This window comes from Rhinopithecus roxellana, chromosome 3 (genome assembly GCF_007565055.1).
Source record: "Rhinopithecus roxellana isolate Shanxi Qingling chromosome 3, ASM756505v1, whole genome shotgun sequence".
Taxonomy (NCBI): Eukaryota; Metazoa; Chordata; class Mammalia; order Primates; family Cercopithecidae; genus Rhinopithecus; species Rhinopithecus roxellana.
In genome coordinates, this window is record NC_044551.1 from 36,461,844 (window position 1) to 36,482,485 (window position 20,642).

Sequence of the window (20,642 nt, forward strand, 5' to 3'; positions counted from 1 at the left end):
ATGTCTTCTCCTGAGCAGATAATGAGGAAATCTCAGTGATTCAATGTTTATCCTCTTGGCTTGACAGAGTCAAGAGGGTCAAAAATGTGACTGATTTTGATCGGAGGTCAGCAGTCCAAATAGCAACTTCTACCTGAACACAGGGTCCTCAGTGGACAGGCACATAATTGAACTATCTCCCGCATTGGCCTTCACCCTCAGCATCGGAGCTCTGAACTGTATTACATCTTTATAATAAATTATCTTTTTTTTTTTTTTGAAACTGATTCCGGTACTTCATGTAGTAGCCATGGCAATGAGTATTGAACCTGATATATCATATTCCTATCTATGAATTTTTTTCCCTTATGCTTGGAGAAGGTAGGGGAAATTTTCAGAGCTGCTCAAAATGATAGTGCAGGTGCAGAGTGGAAGAGGCAGCCACTTGACCGCGGCTGCCTTGTTCGTGCAGAAGAAAGGGAAATGAATCGCACTTATTGGAGGCTTCAGATTCAAGCACATTTTCACTTTTAATGCTTTCAGCAATTATGTGGAGCAGCTGTGTTATGGTCCCACTTTGCAGATACAAAAAAACAAGGCTCAGCTGGTAAATAGATTCAGAACCAGGTATGAATCCCTCATGATTCCAAAACCTCTTTCCTTTACAACCCAGGGCCTGAGGATCACAAAGAATAAAAGGCACTTTCCTCTTCCTAGAGTATACACTTTTTTTTTGTTTTTCTTAGAGTCTCCCTCTGTCACCCAGGCTACAGTGCAATGGTGCAATCTTGGCTCACTGCAACCTCTGTCTCCCAGATTCAAGTGATCATCCTGCCTCAGCCTCCCAAGTAGCTGGGATTACAAGTGTGTGCCACCACCCCCTGCTAATTTTTTGTATTTTTAGTAGAAATGGTGTTTTGCCATATTGGCCAGGCTGGTCTCCAACTCCTGACCTCAGGTGATCTGCCTATCCTGGCTTCCCAAAGTACTAGGATAACAGGCGTAAGCCACCGTGCCTAGCCATAGAGTTTACACTTCTATTGCTGTCACAGCTACCAACTTCCATGAGCATGTATTCTTTTTATTTTTTTCATGGTGGAAGAGACAAGATTTTATTCTATTGAAGCCAGTAACAAATAAGACTATCTTAGATCTTGGGTCTCAGACAGAACTGAGTGTTTAAGAAGAGTGCAGGAGAAGGTGGAGAAAGTGGTCCTCTTCAGCCCGGGTTCTTCTTCCTCTTGCTCCTGCCACAATGTCAGAATCAACGGCTGGCTGAGTAACTCCCGCCATCTCTCAAAGCTGCCTTCCCCACCACCTCCTGGCAGAGCAGTGAAGTGACACAGACCTAAATTCCAGGCCTGACTCTCTGCGTCTCCCTCATCTGCAAGGTGAGGATGATGCTAGTACCTTACTTCATATACATCCTTAATCCCACCACATCCCCCATATCCATTGTCCCCTGCTTCCCTTTCAGTAATTAAAAACCCCCAAGCTGTAGTTGGACACATTGCCATCCAGCTAAAGACTACATTTCCCAAGCTTTCTTGCAGCCAAGTGTGTCCATGTGACCAGGTTCTGGCCAATTAGCATTACCAAATAAAATACAGGATGCAGGGTTAAATTTGAATTTCAGATAAACAACTAATAATCTTTTAGTAGAGTATGTCCCAAATTAAAAGTCCAGTACTTGTGTGTGTGTGTGTGTGTGTGTGTGTGTGTGTGTGTGTGTGTGCGTGTGTGTGACTGAGTCTTGCTCTATCACCCATGCTGGAGTACAGTGTTGTGATCTCGGCTCACTGCAAGCTCTGCCTCCCATGTTCATGCCATTCTCCTGCCTCAGCCTCCCGAGTAGCTGGGATAACAGGTGCATGCCCCACACTCGGCCAATTTTTGTATTTTTAGTAGAGACGGGGTTTCACCATGTCGGCCAGGCTGGCCTCGAACTCCTGACCTCAAGTGATCCACCCACCTCGGCCTCCCAAAGTGCTGGGAGCCACCGTGCCTGGCCCAATAATTTTTTAGTATAAGTATGCCCCATTTGTACAAAAAAGTATGGTTATTGAAATTCAAATTTAACTGGGTTTACTGCATTTTTATATGCCAAATCTGACAACTCTATGGCTAATGAAATATAAGAGAAAGTAATGTCTATAACTCCGAGGCCATGCCCTTAAGACTAGGGGGCATGCCCTCATTTCCCTTTGCTCTTCCTGCTGGCTGCAACACAATTATCAAGAGTGGCATGCATCATCTTTGACCCTATCCACTGCAGCAGTGCTCTGAGACATACACAGTACATCAGCTGAATACAAGGAGCCCAGGCTCTAGAATAACCTAGGGAAATATTGCTGCTCTGCTCTACAGAACCACCCACTAGCCCATACTTGTATATCTGAGAGAAAAATTAACTTCTGCCTCATTAAAGCCTCTATTATTTTGTTCTATATTAAGGCAGCTAGACCAATATCCAAATGAATGCAAAATTATAAATGAATTATGGTAATTTGGGTGCCTGGTACATCAGAAAGCCTCAAGAAATGTTTATCTCTTCTTCTTTTTAACAGGGTTGTCCCCTCTTTACCAAATTTCACAGCCCTGTTTTAAAATAATTTGACATCCTTTTTTTTTTTTTTTTTTTTTTTGATACAGGGTCTCACTCTGTCACCTAGGCTGGAGTACAATGGCACAATCATAGCTGATTGCAGCCTCCACCTCCTGGGCTCAAACAATCCTCCCACCTGAGCCTCCCGAGTAGCTGGGACTACAGATGTGCACCACCACACCCAGCTATATTTTTAAATTTTTTGTAGAGAAGGGGTCTTACTATGTTGTCCAGGCTGGTCTCCAACTTCTAGCCTCAAGCAATCTTCCCGCCTCAGCCTACCAGCTGGCATCCTCTTCCTTTATCAGCAGCTCCTGAAACCCCTATTTGTTTCAAAGCACCAGAGTGAGGCTAGAGGACTTCAGTGGCAAGCTGAACTTCCTACTTGATATTTTATATCTACTTTGTTGCCTGCCTTCCCCAAGGAAAGGTAAGCTCCATGAGGACAGGGAGTTTGTCTCTTTTGTTCAAGGCTGTGCTCCCAGGACCTCAAACAGGACCTAACAATTAGAAGGGACTGGATAAATATTTTTTAATAAATAAATAGATATGGCTATAGAGATACACCAGGATCACCAACAAGCCAGGAAGACTTTATCAATGGCTTCCTCCATAGGGTGACAAGAAAAGTAACCAAACTGCTATGTGTATGATTATGGTGATGATTCACTAGAGAAAACTCCAGGCTTTTGGTGTAAAGCCTGACTCCTTATTGAGATGGAAATCTCTACCAGGTAAGAAGTAACATTTCCCCAAAATGTTAGAACTGAAAGGATCTGAAGTCCAAGCCCCAGAGCAGGAAACAGAAAGAGAATGGAGCCATGCCCACTGTAGCAACTGATATCTGCAAAGGACATTTTACCTTACAAAGCATTTTCACAACCTTCTCAGTTGACCCTCACCATGATTCTGCCAGGCTAGTGGGGGCAATATTGGTATAGTTAAAATTATACTTAAATACAATTGTTAGCCTACTGAACCGTGAACTTAAAAATGGTTAAGATGATACATTTTAAGTTATAGGTATTTTACCACAATTAAAAATACAAGTTATTATATATATAATTACATATATATTATATATATATAAACAAAGCTGTGGCTAATAATTATATATAATATATAATAATTATATATATATATACTATATGTATAATTATTAGCCACAACTTTGTTTTGCAGATAAACCAAGTAAAGCTCAGGAAGGCTTTGACTTTTAAATGTCACACAGCTAGGGATTAGGGAAGCTAGCCTCAACATTGGGACCCTTTTTTTTTCTTTTTTTTTTTTTGTTGAGACAGAGTCTGGCTCTGTTACCCAGGCTGGAGTGCAGTGGTGCAGTCACAGCTCAGGCAGCCTCAACCTCCCAGACTCAATTGATCCTTCCACCTCAGCCTCTGGGTAGCTGGGACTATAGGCACGCACAACCACACCCAGCTAATTTTTGTATTTTTTGTAGAGACAGCATTTCGCCATGTTGGCCAGGCTTACACTGGGACTTCTGAGTCAAGTCTTGCACATCCTCCCCAAGGGAGGGGGAACCTTCACTGCACAAACAACTTTCACTCCACAACATGCCAAGAACCAACCTGAACCTAGAGGATCAGGGCCCCAGGTTTTCCAAGGAGACTTCCAATGTGCTTAATGCAGCACAGCTGCTCATCAAACTTGGTTACCATGATACCATGCAGAGGGGTGGCTAATCCAACAGACAACAGTTCAATACAGACTGTGTGCCATTTATTCTCATTTTGTAGCAATTAATTTGCTTGGGGACTAAGTGTGCTCAATGGTTACATTAACATCCAAAGTAAAATTAAACATTTATGCATCTTTTATCTCCTCATTTCCAAAAGGATAAATCCTGCCAGTGTCTGCAAAAGATACTTTCATTGACATTGTTTATCTGTTCCACTTGATTCAAGATTACACTTGAGAAACAAGAACTAACATACCATAGTGTTTTTATATAGGAGTGATGACTAAAGGGGACCAGATATTAAAAAACATCTAGCCTCGGGCTGGGCTTGGTGGCTTATGCCTGTGATCCCAGCACTTTGGGAGGCCGAGGCTGGCAGATCACCTAAGGTCGGGAGTTTTGTCTGGTTTTTTGTCCTCTGCCGGCTCTCCCACCTCAATTAGATCGTGTTTGTCTCTTTCATCTAAGCTGCCTGATCTTAACTCAGTATCAGGCTTCTAAGGATGTGCATAAAGGTTAACTCTGGAATCAAAGAGACTTGTGTTTGAATCTTAGCTCCATCATTTACCACCTGTATGACCTTGGAGAAGTTACCAAGCCTCTCTGGTCCTGTTTTCTCATCTCAAAAATAGGCGATAATAATATGCCTACCTCGTAGGATTGTTGTGTAAATTAGATGAGACAATATGTGCAAAGCACTGAGCACAGTGCCTGATGTCACTAAGAGTTCAATCAATGGGCTATTAATATATGTCCCACAATGTCTAGCACTCTGTCACTCACATAGCCTGGTCTCAGTAAGCATTTCTTAGCAGTTATCTCAAGATCCTGAGAATGAGTGATCTCTTGTTTTTTGTTGCATTTTGCTCAGTGCTAGCTAGTATTTATTGGGCACATGCTATGTTCTAGGCACGGTTTCAAGTGTTGTATGTGTATTAATTGATTTATTCCTCTACAATCCAATAGTTCTATTGGTGGGGAGAAAAGAAATGCGTATTCAGGCAGTCTGGCTCCCACACATCTGCCCTCTTGACCACTGTTTTCACTGTCTCTGCCAAGGAGCAGCTATCACTTCTTTTGTAATAAGAAAGACAAAATGAAACAGTTTTCTTAAATTAGCTGGGCATGGTGACATGCACCTTTAGTCCCAGCTGCTTGAGAGACTGAGACCGGAGGATCCCTTGAGCCCGAGAAGTCAAGATAAGGTCCCTACACTCCAACCTGGGCGAAAAAGTGATACCCTGTATCTTAAGATTTTATTTAAAAATCAGATTTTAAATATGTATTTGTTGAACAATTGTCAACTCCTATGTGAATGTCTAAGAACCTCAAGATTGAGAGATTGACATTCCTTTTAATTCAAAAATTGTTATAGAGAGCAAAAATGTAAGGCATTGGGCAAGATGCTATGGGAAATATAAGAAACAGAGGAAATACTGTCTTCTCTTTAAGAGCCTGTAGATGTGGAAGGTGAATTATTATTGTTAATAGCTGACAGTCATTTAGGGCTTATATGTTCCCAGTCACTGTGCTAAAAGCTTTACCTACATTATCTCATTTAATCCTCATAGCAAATGGATTAGAACAGTGAAGTCGATATCCCCATTGTGTGAATGAGGAAACCAAAGCCTTCAAAGGTTCATGACTTGCTTGGGATTCCAAGAAGGAATGTTTGTATAGGCTAAATGGCACATGGCTGCCACAGGCAACAATTCTATCCATCTTTCTTTTCCCCACTGTGTCTTGAAGAGCAGGGAACTTGAGAGGTGTCTGAAATCCTCCTGGTGAAATAAATACCGACTTTGTAATATACTCCCCTCACTAAATATCAGTGCATTTACCAGACACTAAATTTTAAATGCAGGCACCTGCAGAGCTAGTGCGTTCTAAAGAATCCCACTCCCTGAGTTTATGGGCCTCTTCTTACCTCTCTTCCACTAACACCTCTTTTTCCACCTTCAGCATTTGGACATGGGGCTAGATGGAGAGGAAACTATCTCCCTGCTTTTGTTTGCTAATTCCCAATTTCAAGATGTTCTGTTACGCCTGATGTATGGCCTGACAGGGGCTCATTCTAGTCCACAACGCCGAGCTTGTAAAATGCACAGGGGAAAATTTACTAACGATTGCGTTCGCCTTAATGCACTGTAGGGAATTTTTTAAGTGAAAAAGGCTCAGTAAGCAGGGACATTTTAAACAGCCAATTATGAATAACAATCGCTTGTTGACTGAGTGCAGTAGATCTTCCAGCTCATTCGGTTTTCATCTAATTAAATCTCTCATTTCCACAGGCGGCATGCCGTACAAGCTTATGTTTGCCTTTGTTGGCAGGAGATAATCAATAGGAGAAATGTAGATGCATTTCAGCATTTATTAGCAGCTCAATTGGAAATTGCTTTATTTTAATAACATCCTTCTCTTCGTTCTGTTCAGGGTAAATCGACAGCTTTGATGAATAATAGACAACAGAAAATTGGTTTATATTATCCCATTGAGAAGCAAAGAAATCGGAGAATGAAAGAAAGCTCAGAGAGAAATTGAAAAACGCTTTAAAACTGAATTTTCTTTATTATGAAAAAAGGAAAAACAAACAAAAATGCTTTCCATTCACTCTAAAAGATTATTAAAACAACTTGACTTCAGCTTATGAAGGAAATGACAGTAAACTCTTATTTTCTGAAGCTTTTCACCACTTTTACTTGCATCTGACATTTAATTATTCTTCATTAATTTCCACAGGAGTGAGAACAACATGGATTAGAAAGGGAAGAACCTGGTGCAAAATACTATTTGTTCACCAGAAATGAACTCAAATATCCAAATGTTCACATTCTCAAATAGTGGACACACTGATAGGAGTAGGAAGTCTTAAGAACAAACATGGGTGGTCCACTATAATGAGCTAGGTATTGATTTTTATTTTGTTTCAGAGACAGGGTCTCACTCTGTCACCCAGGTTGGAGTGCAGTGGTGCCATCTCAGCTCACTGCAGCCTCAACTTCCTGGACTTAAGCAATCCTCCCACCTCAGCCTCCTGAGTAGCTAGGACTGCAGGCATATGCTACCATGCCTGGCTAATTTTTATATTTTTTGTAAAGATGACGATTTGCCATGCTGCCCAGACTATCCTCAAACTCCTGGGCTCAAGTGATCTGTCAGCCTTAGCCTCCCAAATTGTTGGGATCACAGGCGTGATCTACTGAGCTGGTCATGATGAGTTACTCATAAGAGTTCTCTGCACACCCTCACTGATGGAATTCAAACTGACCAGAAGACTTTTCTTCTGAAATCCTGGCTGAAATATTCAACTGTGACTATCAGGCATCTCAAATTTAATATCTAAAAATTTTTATGTTTTATCATAATGAGGTACCATTTACATGCGTTAGGATAATTATTAAAGAAAAACAAAATTCTAAGTGTTGGCAAGAAGGTGGAGAAAACAGAACATTTGTGCACTGCTAGTGGGAATATAAAATGGTATAACACTGTGGAAAATGGTGTGGTGATTCCTCAAAAAATTAAATGTAGATGCATAGATGGTCAAAGGGTACAAAGTTTCAGCTTGACAAGAAGAGTGAGTTTTTGAGATCTATTGCACACCATGGTGACTATAGTTAATGATAATGCAATGTATATTTTTAAATTGCTAAGTGAGTGGGTTTTAAATGTTTAAAGCACACATACACACAAAACTAAGTATGTGAGATGATGGATATGTGTATTAGCTTGATTTAATCATCCCATAATGTACACATATAAGAAAACACTACATTGTGCTGCATAAGTATATACAACTATTATTTGTCAAGTTTTTATTTGTGTCTTTGTTTTGTTTTGTTTTGTTTAAGACAGAGTTTCGCTCTATCACCCAGGCTGGAGTATAGTGGCGTGATCTCGGCTCACTGCAAGCTTCGCCTCCGAGGTTCACGCCATTCTCCTGCCTCAGCCTCCCAAGTAGCTGGGACTACAGGCGCCCACCATCACTCCCGGCTAATTTTTTTTGTATTTTAGTAGAGACGGGGTTTCACCGTGTTAGCCAGGATGGTCTCGATCTCCTGACCTCGTGATCAGCCCGTCTCGGCCTCCAAAGTGCTGGGATTACAGGCGTGAGCCACCGCACCCAGCCAATTTTTTATTTTTTCTGAGACACAGTCTTGCTCTGTCACCAGGCTGGAGTGCAGTGGCACGATCTCGACTCACTGCAACCTCCGCCTCCCAGGTTCAAGTGATTCTCCTGCCTCAGCCTCCCAAGTAGCTGGGACTACAGGCTCGCGCCACCATGCCCAGCTAATTTTTATACTTTTAGTAGAGATGGGGTTTCACCATGTTGGCCAGGATGGCCTCAATCTCTTGACCTCATGATCTGCCTGCCTTGGCCTCCCAAAGTGCTGTGATTACAGGAGTGAGCCACCACGCCCAGCCTATTTGTCAATTTTTAAAATTAAATTAAATTTTAAAATTAAGCATAAAATTACATGTAATTCAGCAATCCCACTTCTGGGTAAATACCCAAAAGAAGTGGAAGCAGGGGATCAAAGAGACATTCGTTCGCCTATATTCATAGCAGCATTATTCACAATAGCCAAGAGGTGGCAGCCATCGAAAGTTCATTTATGGATGAATAAATAAGAAAACTGTGATATGTACATGCAATGAAACATCACACAGCCTTTAAAAGGAAGGAAATCCTGTAATATACTACAACCAGGAATAACCTTGAGAACATTATGCTAAGTGAAATAAGCCAGTCATAAAATGACAAATAATGTATGATTCCACTTATGTGGGACATCTAAAGCATCCGAGTTCATAGAACAGGAAGTAGAGACAGGGAGAGAAGAGGAATAAGGAGTTATTTAACGGGTACAGAGTTTTAGTTGGAAAAGATGGTAAAGTTCTGGAGATGGACAGTTAATGAAGGATGCACAACAAATGCAACAGAACTGTACACTTAGAAATGGTTAAAATGGCAAGGCTCTTTTTTCCCTTTTTTTTTTTTTTTTTTTTTTTTTTTTTTGGTGGATATGGGGGTCTCACTATGTTACTCAGGCTGGTCTTGAACTCCTGGCTTAAGTGATCCTCCTGCCTCAGCCTCCCAAAATGCTGGGATTACAGATGTAAGCCACTGCATCTGGCCTAAAATGGTAAATTTTATGTTATGTTCATTTTACCACAATAAATGAATCTGAGTATTTTAATCTCCAGATCTAGTTGTCCTCTTATGCTTCCCACCTCAACATACTGCGCATCCGTTCACCCTGCACTCAAGCCAGAGATCTGGGAACCTACCCTGATACCTCTGCACTCCTGCCCACCCCCAGTCAGTGCTACTGCCTAAATGAATTTCCAGTCAGTCTACTTCCTGTCATCCCCTACCATCTCCCTGGTCCAAGGGACAGTCGTTTCTTACCTGAATTCTTTTTTTTTTTTTTTTTTTTTTTTTGAGACGGAGTTTCGCTCTTGTCCCCCAGGCTGGAGTGCAATGACGGGATCTCGGCTCACCGCAACCTCTGCCTCCTGAGTTCAAGTGATTCTCCTGCCTAGCCTCCCGAGTAGTTGGGATTACAAGCGCCTGCCACCACGCCCAGCTAATTCTTTGTATTTTTAGTAGAGACAGGGCTTCGCTATATTGGCCAGGCTGGTCTCGAATGCCTGACTTCGTGAACCACCCACCTCAGCCTCCCAGAGTGCTGGGATTACAAACATGAGCCACCACACCTGGCCAACCTGAATTCTTAAATGGCCTCCTACCTGTTTTCTGACATCAGCTCAGGCCCCACTCCTCACAGGCCATTGTCTACCAGAGACCAGACTGAGCTTTTACAGACATCAACCAGGCACTGCCACTCCCCAATTTCAAAGATTCCCTTTACACTTAGAGTGAAATCTGGACTCCTTTCCAAGACCACCTGTCCCGGAAGTCGGTTGACCTATTCGTACCTCGTGCCGCATCTTCCCTGACTCTGTGTTTCTGTGCTTCTCCATACACTCTGCTTTAGTTTCTCCTGTGAACTAGGTCATCTTCATTTGGGGCCTTTGCCCATGGCACTGCCTTTGCCTGGAATATTCTCCCCTAATCGATTTCCTGGCTAATCTCTCCTTTGACTTCAGGCCTCAGCAAAAATGGCCCTTCCTCAAAGGGCCCATCACAGATGCCACATTGCTGAAAGAGTCCCCCTGCTATCCTCCCAAGCACTCCCTTCTTTTCCTCCATGGTACTTTTTACATGTCTATATTTGTATATTCCTCCCTAGCCAGTGGACTGTCAGATTCCTGAGGACGGCAACCATGCCTATCTTAATATTCCCAGCACCTAGAACAATTTCTGGTGCATAGTAGCACTCAAACATTCACTGGGTGAATGAATATGTAAAGAAATGCGTGTTATTTTAGGTCACCCAAACAATAAAAACAGAAAGCCTTCCTTTAACCAGGTAGCCTCCACCTTTTACTTTCTTAGGTACATAGGCCTCTGGACAGTTATCTGAAACTGGCTCTACGTACACTACGTATGGAAACGTACACTATTCCATACGTCCTGTCATAACCACCTAATGTTGGTCATATACACTCAAAGGTCCTCTTGCAAAAAGGCCTCACTTTTCCTGAGATGAGGATAAGAGTGATGCTTGTCAAAGACAAGGTAATTGCTTGAGTTGTTTCCTGCAATGATATAAATCTGTTGACGAGTGCCACACAGCTGTTGCTGTTCCTTGGTTTTTAATGGCATGCTGCCTTCTGTATTAGTGAACAAATTCCTTGAAACAACGTGAGATTGGCAATATAGATGGAATATCAAATTAGGACTGGTTGCCAAGCACTCTGGAGCGGTCCTGATTCCCTACCTAAGCAGTATTAATAAAGCCACCAGCTCCTTCCACAGTTCTTCCACCCTTCTGCAAGCGATGTTCCCCTAGGTAACACTCCAACAAACAGTACTTGGGTAATGACCAATGCTACAGTGATTATTATTGTTATTATGGGCTCTCTTTTATTTTCATTTAATTAGTAATTATTTTAAATTACATGGTTGAAGAGCTGCTACAATGGGTGTTTCCTGGCAGTCAGTAGCTAATTCTCCATCAATGCAGAAATATGGGCTATTTTGAGTTCAGCCATTAGAGTCTATAGTGATGAACACCTCTCAGGGCCATATGGCATAGTCTAAACCCAGTGTCTTTTCACAACAGTAGTTTTGCTTCTATTACCATTAAAGAGAAACATGTAAAAAATGTTTTCTCTCTAGACAGAGCTCCTATGCTGGCAGCGTCTTGAGTATCTGAGAGGAGGAAACCAAACAATTCTGCAACATAGATCAGTGTTCAGTCCTTTCTGTGTTCCCCCTCATGAATGCTAAAGTTCACAGCTAATATTTAATTGCCTATAAAATGCACACCCCTTCTGTTGGGGTTGATATCTAACAAATCTGGCAGTAATGCAGGGGTGAAATCTCAAATCTGGGTGACTCTGGCAGTAATACAGAGGTGAAATTTGGGTGGTAGTGTATGAACATGAAAAAGACTGGATAACACACTCTGTTTTTGCATTTTAAACATTTAGGGATAGTCCTATTTCTACAAATAAATTTGCTGTCTTCAAATCATTGACTCCAGAGAATGAGTAAGATGAGCCTGGAACATCTTTTTAAGTCATAAAGTAAGGTAGTGCTCAATGATGGAGAAACATACAAAGGACACAGGAACTAATTTGAAGTGGCGCTTACTGGCCAAATATGGGAAATTTTGACCATTAAAATAAATAATGACAGTAACAGATTACAATCCATTAAATAAAGCACCCACGAATCCATACCGATAAGAATAAATGAATAAATACATGAGAGGAGAAAGCTTTTCTTCATAGTAGAAAGACAACTAATAGATGAAGAAGGAATGATAACAGAAAATCAACATTTGGCAACCTCATTGTAATAATTCAGTCAAGAAAAATCAATGGATGCTAAAACTTTAGTCAGTGAAAAGTTGATGAAGAAATAGATATCTACAGAGTCTCAAAGTCTCTCCTCACAAGATCCTTATTAATTACAAAGAGAGTAAAGAATAATTTTACAGTAGACACCTGGGAGATGCCAGCCTAATAAGTAATCGAGTGAAAAAACCAGCAACCAAAGAGATAGCGTGTGCTACCCAGTGGGTTGCAATGAAAAAAATACAGCTCTGTGACATTCTTACCAAAATGCACACCCTAGGTCTAACCAGGAGGACACACGACAAGACCAAATAGAGGAAGATTCTACAAAATGACTGGTCTATAATCTTCACCCATGTCTAGGCCATGAAAGCCAGGAAAAGGCTGAGGAACAATGCCAGGTTGGAAGAAACTAGAGAAAAGGACAACTGGCTGCAACGCTGGTGAAACTTTGGATAGGATCCTTTGCCATCAGTAGTGTTACTGGGACTATTAGCAAAACTTTAATGGCACCTCTAGATGAAGGGTATGCCAAAGTTCTATATACTGTTCTTACAACTTGCCTAAGAGTTTGAAACTGTTTCAAAAGAAATCTTTTTTTTTTTTTCTTTTTTTTTTTTTTGAGATTGGAGTCTCTCTCTGTCACCCAGGCTAGAGTGCAGTGGCACGGTCTCAGCTCACTGCAACCACTGCCCCCCCGGGTTCAAGCAATTCTCCTGCGTCAGCCTCCCAAGTAGCTGGGACTACAGGGGTGCACAACCACGCCCGGCTAATTTTTGTATTTTTAGTGGAGACAGGGTTTTGCCATGTTGGCCAGTCTGATCTCGAACTCCTGACCTCACATGATCCACTTGCCTTGGCCTCCCAAAGTGCTTGGATTACAGACATAAGCCACCGCACCCAGCCTCAAAAGAAATCATTTTTCTTTAAATGCGCTCTTGGAAACAGGTAACCTTTCTATTTTTCTCTTTAATAGTGGTATGGCAGGCCGGGCGCGGTGGCTCAAGCCTGTAATCCCAGCACTTTGGGAGGCCGAGACGAGCGGATCACGAGGTCACGAGATCGAAACCATCCTGGCTAACACGGTGAAACCCCGTCTCTACTAAAAATACAAAAAACTAGCCGGGCGAGGTGGCGGGCGCCTGTAGTCCCAGCTACTCGGGAGGCTGAGGCAGGAGAATGGCGTGAACCCGGGAGGCGGAGCTTGCAGTGAGCTGAGATCCGGCCACTGCACTCCAGCCTGGGGGCAGAGCGAGACTCTGTCTCAAAAAAAAAAAAAAATAGTGGTATGGCTGTAGGAAATAGCTGTTTTTCATTATTATAAGAAAAGCTGCATCAGCACAATAAAGAATGGCACCTGACACATGACCTCAGTCTTAGGGACACCAGGTGCTAGTGTGGGGTGCGAAATGGGTGCTATTACTTTTCTCTATAAATCTGTTAGTAGTATCTCATTGTGTTAACTATGTGTATTAGTCCATTTTCACACTGCTGATAAAGACATACCCAAGACTGGGGGAAAAAAAGAGGTTTAATTGGACTTAACAGTTCCACATGGCTGGGAAGGCCTCAGAATCATGGCAGGAGGCAAAAGGCACTTCTTACATGGCAGTGGCAAGAGAAAAATGAGGAAGATGCAAAAGTGGAAATCCCCGATAAGACCATCAGATCTCATGAGACTTATTCACTACTACGAGAACAGTATGGGGGAAACCACCCCCATGATTTAATTATCTCCCACTAGGTCCCTCCCACAACACATGGGAATTATGGGAGTACAGTTCAAGAGGCGATTTGGGTGGGGACCCAGAGCCAAACCATATCACTATGTACATTTGTTACTTTGGTAAAAATTAAATTTCATTAGTTTTCCAAATAAGCAGAGGTTAGGAATTTAAGCTTTTTTTTTTTTTTTTTTTTTTTTTTTTTGATACAGAGTCTTGCTCTGTCACCAGGCTCGAGTGCAGTGGCGCAGTCTCAGCTGACTGCAACCTCCACCTCCCGAATTCAAGCAATTCCCCTGCCTCAGCCTCCTGAGTAGCTGGGACTACAGGTGTCTGCCACCACGCCCAGCTAATTTTTTGTATTTTAGTAGAGACGGGGTTTCACCATGTTGGTCAGGATGGGCTTGATCTCCTGACCTTGTGATCCACCCACCTCGGCCTCCTGAAGTGCTAGGATTACAGGTGTGAGCCACCACGCCCGGCCTAGGAATTTAGGCCTTCATGTGAAAAGATGCTCAACATCACTAATAACTAGGGAAACGCAAGTCAAAGCCACAGTGAAATACCACGTCACACCCTTTAGGATGGCTAGTATAAAAATATAAATACAAAGCGTTGTCGAGATTGTGGAAGAACTGGAACCTTAGTGCATTGCTAGTGGGAATATTAAATGGTGCAGCCACCATGAAAACAGTATGGAGGTTCCTCAAAAACATTAAACACAGAATTATCACAAGACTCAGCAATTCCACTGCTGAGTAAATACTAAAAAGAAGTGAAAGCAGTGACTCAAAGAGGTACTTGCACACCCGTGCTCATAGCAGCAATATTCACAACAGCCAAAAGGCAGAAGCAGCCCAGGTGTCCATCAGCAGATGAATGGACAATGTGGTATATACATAAAATGGAATATTATTCAGCTTTAAGAAAGAAATTCTGGGCTGGGTGCAGTGGCTCACACCTGTAATCCCAACACTTTGGGAGGCTGAGGCAGGCAGATCACTTGAGGTCAGGAGTTCAAAACCTGCCTGGCCAACATGGTGAAAAACCATCTCTACTTAAAATACAAAAATTAGCTGGGCATGGTGGTGGGTACCTGTAATCCCAGCTACTCTCAAGGCAGAGGCAGGAGAATCGCTTGAACCCAGGAGTCAGAGGTTGCAGTGAGCCGAGATCATGCCACTGCACTCCAGCCTGGGTGACAGAGGGAGACTCTGCCTCAAAAAAAAGAAATTCTGACACATGCCACAATATGGATGAATCTTGAAGACATTACACCAGAGGAAATAAGCCAGTCACAAAAGGACAAATACTTGTATGATTCCATTTATAACAGGTGCCTACAGTAGTCAAATACACAGAGACAGAAGTAGAATGGTGGTGGTCAGGGGTTCTTGGGAGGGGATATGAGGAGTTATTGTTTGATGGATACAGAGTTTCAGATGGGGAAGATTTAAAAGTTCTGGAGATGGATGGTGGTGATGGCTGCACAATGTAAATGTAGTTACTGCCATAGAATTATACACTTTATTTATTTATTTATTTATTTATTTAATTTTTTTTTTGAGACGGAGTCTTGCTCTGTCACCTGGGCTGGAGTGCAGTGGCCGGATCTCAGCTCACTGCAAGCTCCGCCTCCCGGGTTTATGCCATTCTCCTGCCTCAGCCTCCCGAGTAGCTGGGACTACAGGCGCCCGCCACCTCGCCCGGCTAGTTTTTTGTATTTTTTAGTAGAGACGGGGTTTCACCGTGTTAGCCAGGATGGTCTCGATCTCCTGACCTCGTGATCCGCCCATCTCGGCCTCCCAAAGTGCTGGGATTACAGGCTTGAGCCACCGCGCCCGGCCAGAATTATACACGTTAAAGTGGCTAAGATGGTATATTTTTTGTGATGTATAGTTTACCATAATCTTTTTGAAAAAGAATTCAGACTTTGGAGTCAAACATGGGTTTAAATTCTGGCTCTGCTGCTTATTAGCTGTGTGACCTTAGATAAATTATTTAATTTCTTTGAACATTAGGTTTCTCATTTGTTAAATGGAAACAATATTCAAGTATTCAAGCCAACAAGAAAGGATTGTTATGAGGAGGAAGAGCATACATTAGCAGAGTGCCAGGCACGTAGTAGGCATTTGGTAATATTAGCAAGACTGTAAATGCCCAGAGACATGAAATAAGAGACCATAGGTATTCAGAGCTCATTTGGTATGGTTGAAGTGTGCAGTAATGAGCATTGATGCTATAATGAAAAGCAGGTCTTCGTAAGACAAGAGGGTTAAACTTTATCCTGACACCTGTGGAAAGCCACTGGAGGGTTTTAACAGTGCCGAAAAAGATTAGAAAAGAGGGCAGAGAGGGGAGTAAAAATCAAGCCAAGGTTTTATGGACGTAGATAGACGTCTGTACTCTTCACTCAGTCACTTAGTCAGGGGCTTGCAAATCCTCTCCATTAACACAGACAATCAACACTGTTGGCTTATGGGAAAACAAGTCATTAAGAGAAAAGCCGCATTGAACACCCTCACTTTGCACCATCTTATCAGAGCAGGAAACTTGGATATAAAGAAGTAACTAGGCCGTGTGCGGCGGCTCACGCCTGTAATCCCAGCACTTTGGGAGGCTGAGGTGGGTGGATCACCTGAGGTCAGGAGTTTGAGACCAGCCCGGCCAGAAATTAGATGGGTGTGGTGGTGCACTCTTGCAGTCCCAGCTACTTAAGAGGCTGAGGCAGGATAATCACTTGAACACGGGAGACGGAGGTTGCAGTGAGCCAAGATCACGCCACTGCACTCCAGCCTGGGTAACAGAGCGAGGTGAGAGAGAGAAAGAGAGAAAGAGGGGAAAGAAAGGAAAGAAAAGAAACTAGCCACATAGAAAGTAATAAAGTCAGTTGAGGCCTAAGCATAAACTCTAAGAGACTTCTCTTTCCTTCTCACCCACTTTAAATCACTGGGTGGAGGGTATAAGGGCTTCTCTTGCTTCTGTGACTTTACCAAGATTTCTTATTGTGTTCCCTATACCCTGCCTGTGCCAAGCTTTCTTCAGACTCTTAATATCTGTGATGAGCAGGGATGGGTCAGAAGACAGTTCTGCTCAGGTCACAACCTGCACATCCAAAGATGGCCTGAGCTACAATTTCATCATATTTCAGCATTTTAATGTGGTCACATTTTCACCAGCATCCACTTAATGCCACTTAATCAGGTGCTTTCCCTTGGTTTTTCTCTCCACCTATAAAACTTAAGGTTTTGGCCGGGCGCGGTGGCTCAAGCCTGTAATCCCAGCACTTTGGGAGGCCGAGACGGGCGGATCACGAGGTCAGGAGATCGAGACCATCCTGGCTAACAAGGTGAAACCCCATCTCTACTAAAAAATACAAAAAAACTAGCCGGGCGAGGTGGCGGGCGCCTGTAGTCCCAGCTACTGGGGAGGCTGAGGCAGGAGAATGGCGTGAACCCGGGAGGCGGAGCTTGCAGTGAGCTGAGATCCGGCCACTGCACTCCAGCCTGGGCGACAGAGCGAGACTCCGTCTCAAAACAAAACAAAACAAAACAAAACAAAAAAGTGGTGATGGCCCCTCATGCTGTGCTCTGACAGAGTTAAGACAGTTTGCATAGCCCATCTCTCCTTGGAGGAACTTGTCTCTCTTTTGAATTAGCTTACTTGGTTGCCTCAGAAGCTATTCTTTCTCACGGGCTCAACAAAAGTAATGATTTTGTCATTTACCTGTCATTTTCATTGTTAGGGTGAGAGTGATGAGCTTTGCAGCTATATCCTAAGCAGAATTGTAAGTATATTTCAATTCCACCTTTATCCTCTATCAAATCTATACACTGGAGCCTCTCTGGGAGGCTACATAAGAATCATGCTGCTTTAATAACAAACCTTTCTTTCTAACAGTGTAAGTCACCCCTCAATCTTCCAAAAATTCTTCATCCCTTTATTAAGCTTCCCAGGTGACTTTAGAATTATGTTGTCTAGTTAAAAAAATACGTTTGACATTTTTATAAGAATTGAAGTGGTTGAATTCTTGAGTTATGCCATTCAAGAATGGGTATGCCCTACCATTTATTTAAGTCTTCTTTCAAATCTCTCAGTAAAATTTTGCAGTTCTATTTCTATGGGTCCTGCCTACTTATTGTAAGTTTGTTCCTAGGTATTTTATATTTTAGTTTCTATTTTTAATACCTTTAAAAATTATCTTTGCTTTAGATTTGTTGATTTTGAAAGATAAGCATTAGCTAGGCACTGTGGCATGTGCCTGTAGTCCCAGCTACTTGGGAGGCTGAGGTGGGAGGGTTTGAGCCCCAGAGCTTGAGCCTGGGCAACAGAAACAGTGAGACTCCTGTCTCTTAAAATATATATATATATATACACATATACGCATATATATATATATTTGCATATTGATTTTGTAACCAACTGCCTTATTGAACTCTACTTACTTCTAGTATTTTTTCTGTTGACATTATTGGGTTGCTAGATAGGCAATTGTATGTAAATAATAATTTGCCTCCTCCTTTCCAAAGATTTTTCTCTTATTTCATTTGCTTTACTGTTTTGGCTAAACTTTCAGAAAACATTAAATGATCATGGATAGTTGGCATACTTGTCTTATACCTGAACTTAGCGGGAAACACCAGAGCTTCACTATAAGTATGGTGATACCTGTGGCAGAAACAATAAATCAGCTTATTCAACAATTCCATTCTCTTGCATTTGAGAAAGAAGAGAAAAGAGCAGCCCTTGACATTCAGAAGCTGGCCAGGCACTCACAGCAAGGCCATGCTGCCCTCTCTTGGACATAAACCATGTCATAGAATATCAAAGCCAGACAAAGTTGCTCTGGGATCATGATTCAGTAAGATAAGGCGAGTCCACACCATCCACACCATGATTTTGTTGAAGCTCAGGCAAAAATAAGTTCACTGTGCCCCTCACAAAATAGCAAACATTCCTCTCTCTTGGCCAAAATGAGTAACTGTTAACTCCTTACCACTTACCCCCTTTTTCACTCTCATTTGTCCTCCCTATTGATAAAACTTGAGATAATCATAAAATTGCATCTGCTTTCTAACAGCATCCAATCTAGAAAGAAAATCTGCTTCCTTAGCCCCTCCACAAATCACCTAACCAATGCCCAAATCCTATAATAGGTTCTAACACCTCTTATTGAGACACCCCATAGCTCCCCATGGTGTATGTTTTCCCTCGCTGTACTAACCCAACTTGTTCAACTAGAGTTGTATTTGTGGTGGTCTCTGACTGGAGGACATTGGCATGCTTTAGAAAACTAAAAAGTACATTTCTGTACTTACAACTAAGGTTCATTCCTATAATATATGCCAGTCATTTATGCCCACACTGATTCAGAGATGGAAGAGAACAATGAGAGGAGGTGGTCACAGAGTAGGAGATTACAGATTCCGTTATACCCAGACAATACACAGGCATCTGGCCCTTTAGGAGCAGCTATGGTGGAATCCTAGCCTTTCTACTAGAACAGTCCTTTTGTGAGGAGGTATGGTTTTCTTCCTCTGTCATCTGATTGCATTGTTTCTGGCTATGTAGCTTTAAAATCTAGTTCTTGGGCCACTTAGGAATTCTTTGAGTGATCCAATATTCCTTTAATAATTCATTTTTGCTTACATTAGGTCTTACAAGATGCTGGCATGGGATGCTTCTGCTTTAGCATGGTGTCTTCGACTGAGTTACCACTACAATAGGTATCAGGATGCCAAAATGATTGTGAGAGCATCACTTCCAACTCCCAGATATTACTCATCTTTCAGCCAATTCTAACCCACAACCCTACAGAGAAGGGGATTCTGAGAAATGTACTTCCAGGTTGGCTATAACAACAGCACATTCCTACGAAGGTTTTTTTTTTTTTTTTTTTTTTAACTACATAGGATTCTTAATCTTCCCTGTATGCCCTTTTCCCACATCGAATTTTTTCATTTGTATTTGATTGCATTCATAGGTCATGTCCACTTTAATGATCCTTTTTCCCCCAAAGAATCAAGAGTTAGGAGTGTTCAATTATCAAGTAGCTTGAATTATATTTAAACCTTTTTTAAAAAGGAACAAATTTCTAGTTTTAAGGCAGTATGATTTTTAAAAGTTATCTATATAGTTTCTATTTGAAAGAATCTATTAAGGTTCCTTTATGATAATCCTAGAATCGATTTCATAAATTTTTACAGCCATTTAAAAAGGACAGGTGTTTTCTGTAGGGTACAAAGTTTTTAATATTTATCACACCTATTACTGTGTACCAAACTACTTCAAATCTCAATGGCTTAAACAATAAGCAGTTACTATTGTTCATGACTCTGTAAGTCAGTTTATAGTGGGTTTTCTCATCTCAACTGGGCTCATTCATGCTTCTATAGTCAGTTTTTCATAGGGTAGGCAGCTCTGTTGATGTAGGCTGGGCTCCCTATCACTCACATGTTTAGGGGTTGGCTGGCTGTCAGTGGGTGATTCATTGCTCTCTTCCATGTGGTCTCTAGTCCTCCAGCAGGTTAGCTTGGGCTTGTTGACATGGCAGAAGCAAAGGTCCAGGAAAAAAAGAGGAAGCAAACAAGACCTCTGAGGCCTAGACTGAAAACTGGAAAGCTGCCACTTCTGCTACTTTCTGTTGGCCAAAGAAATCACAAAGCCAGCCCAGATTCAAAGACTCCACCTCTTAATAAGAGGA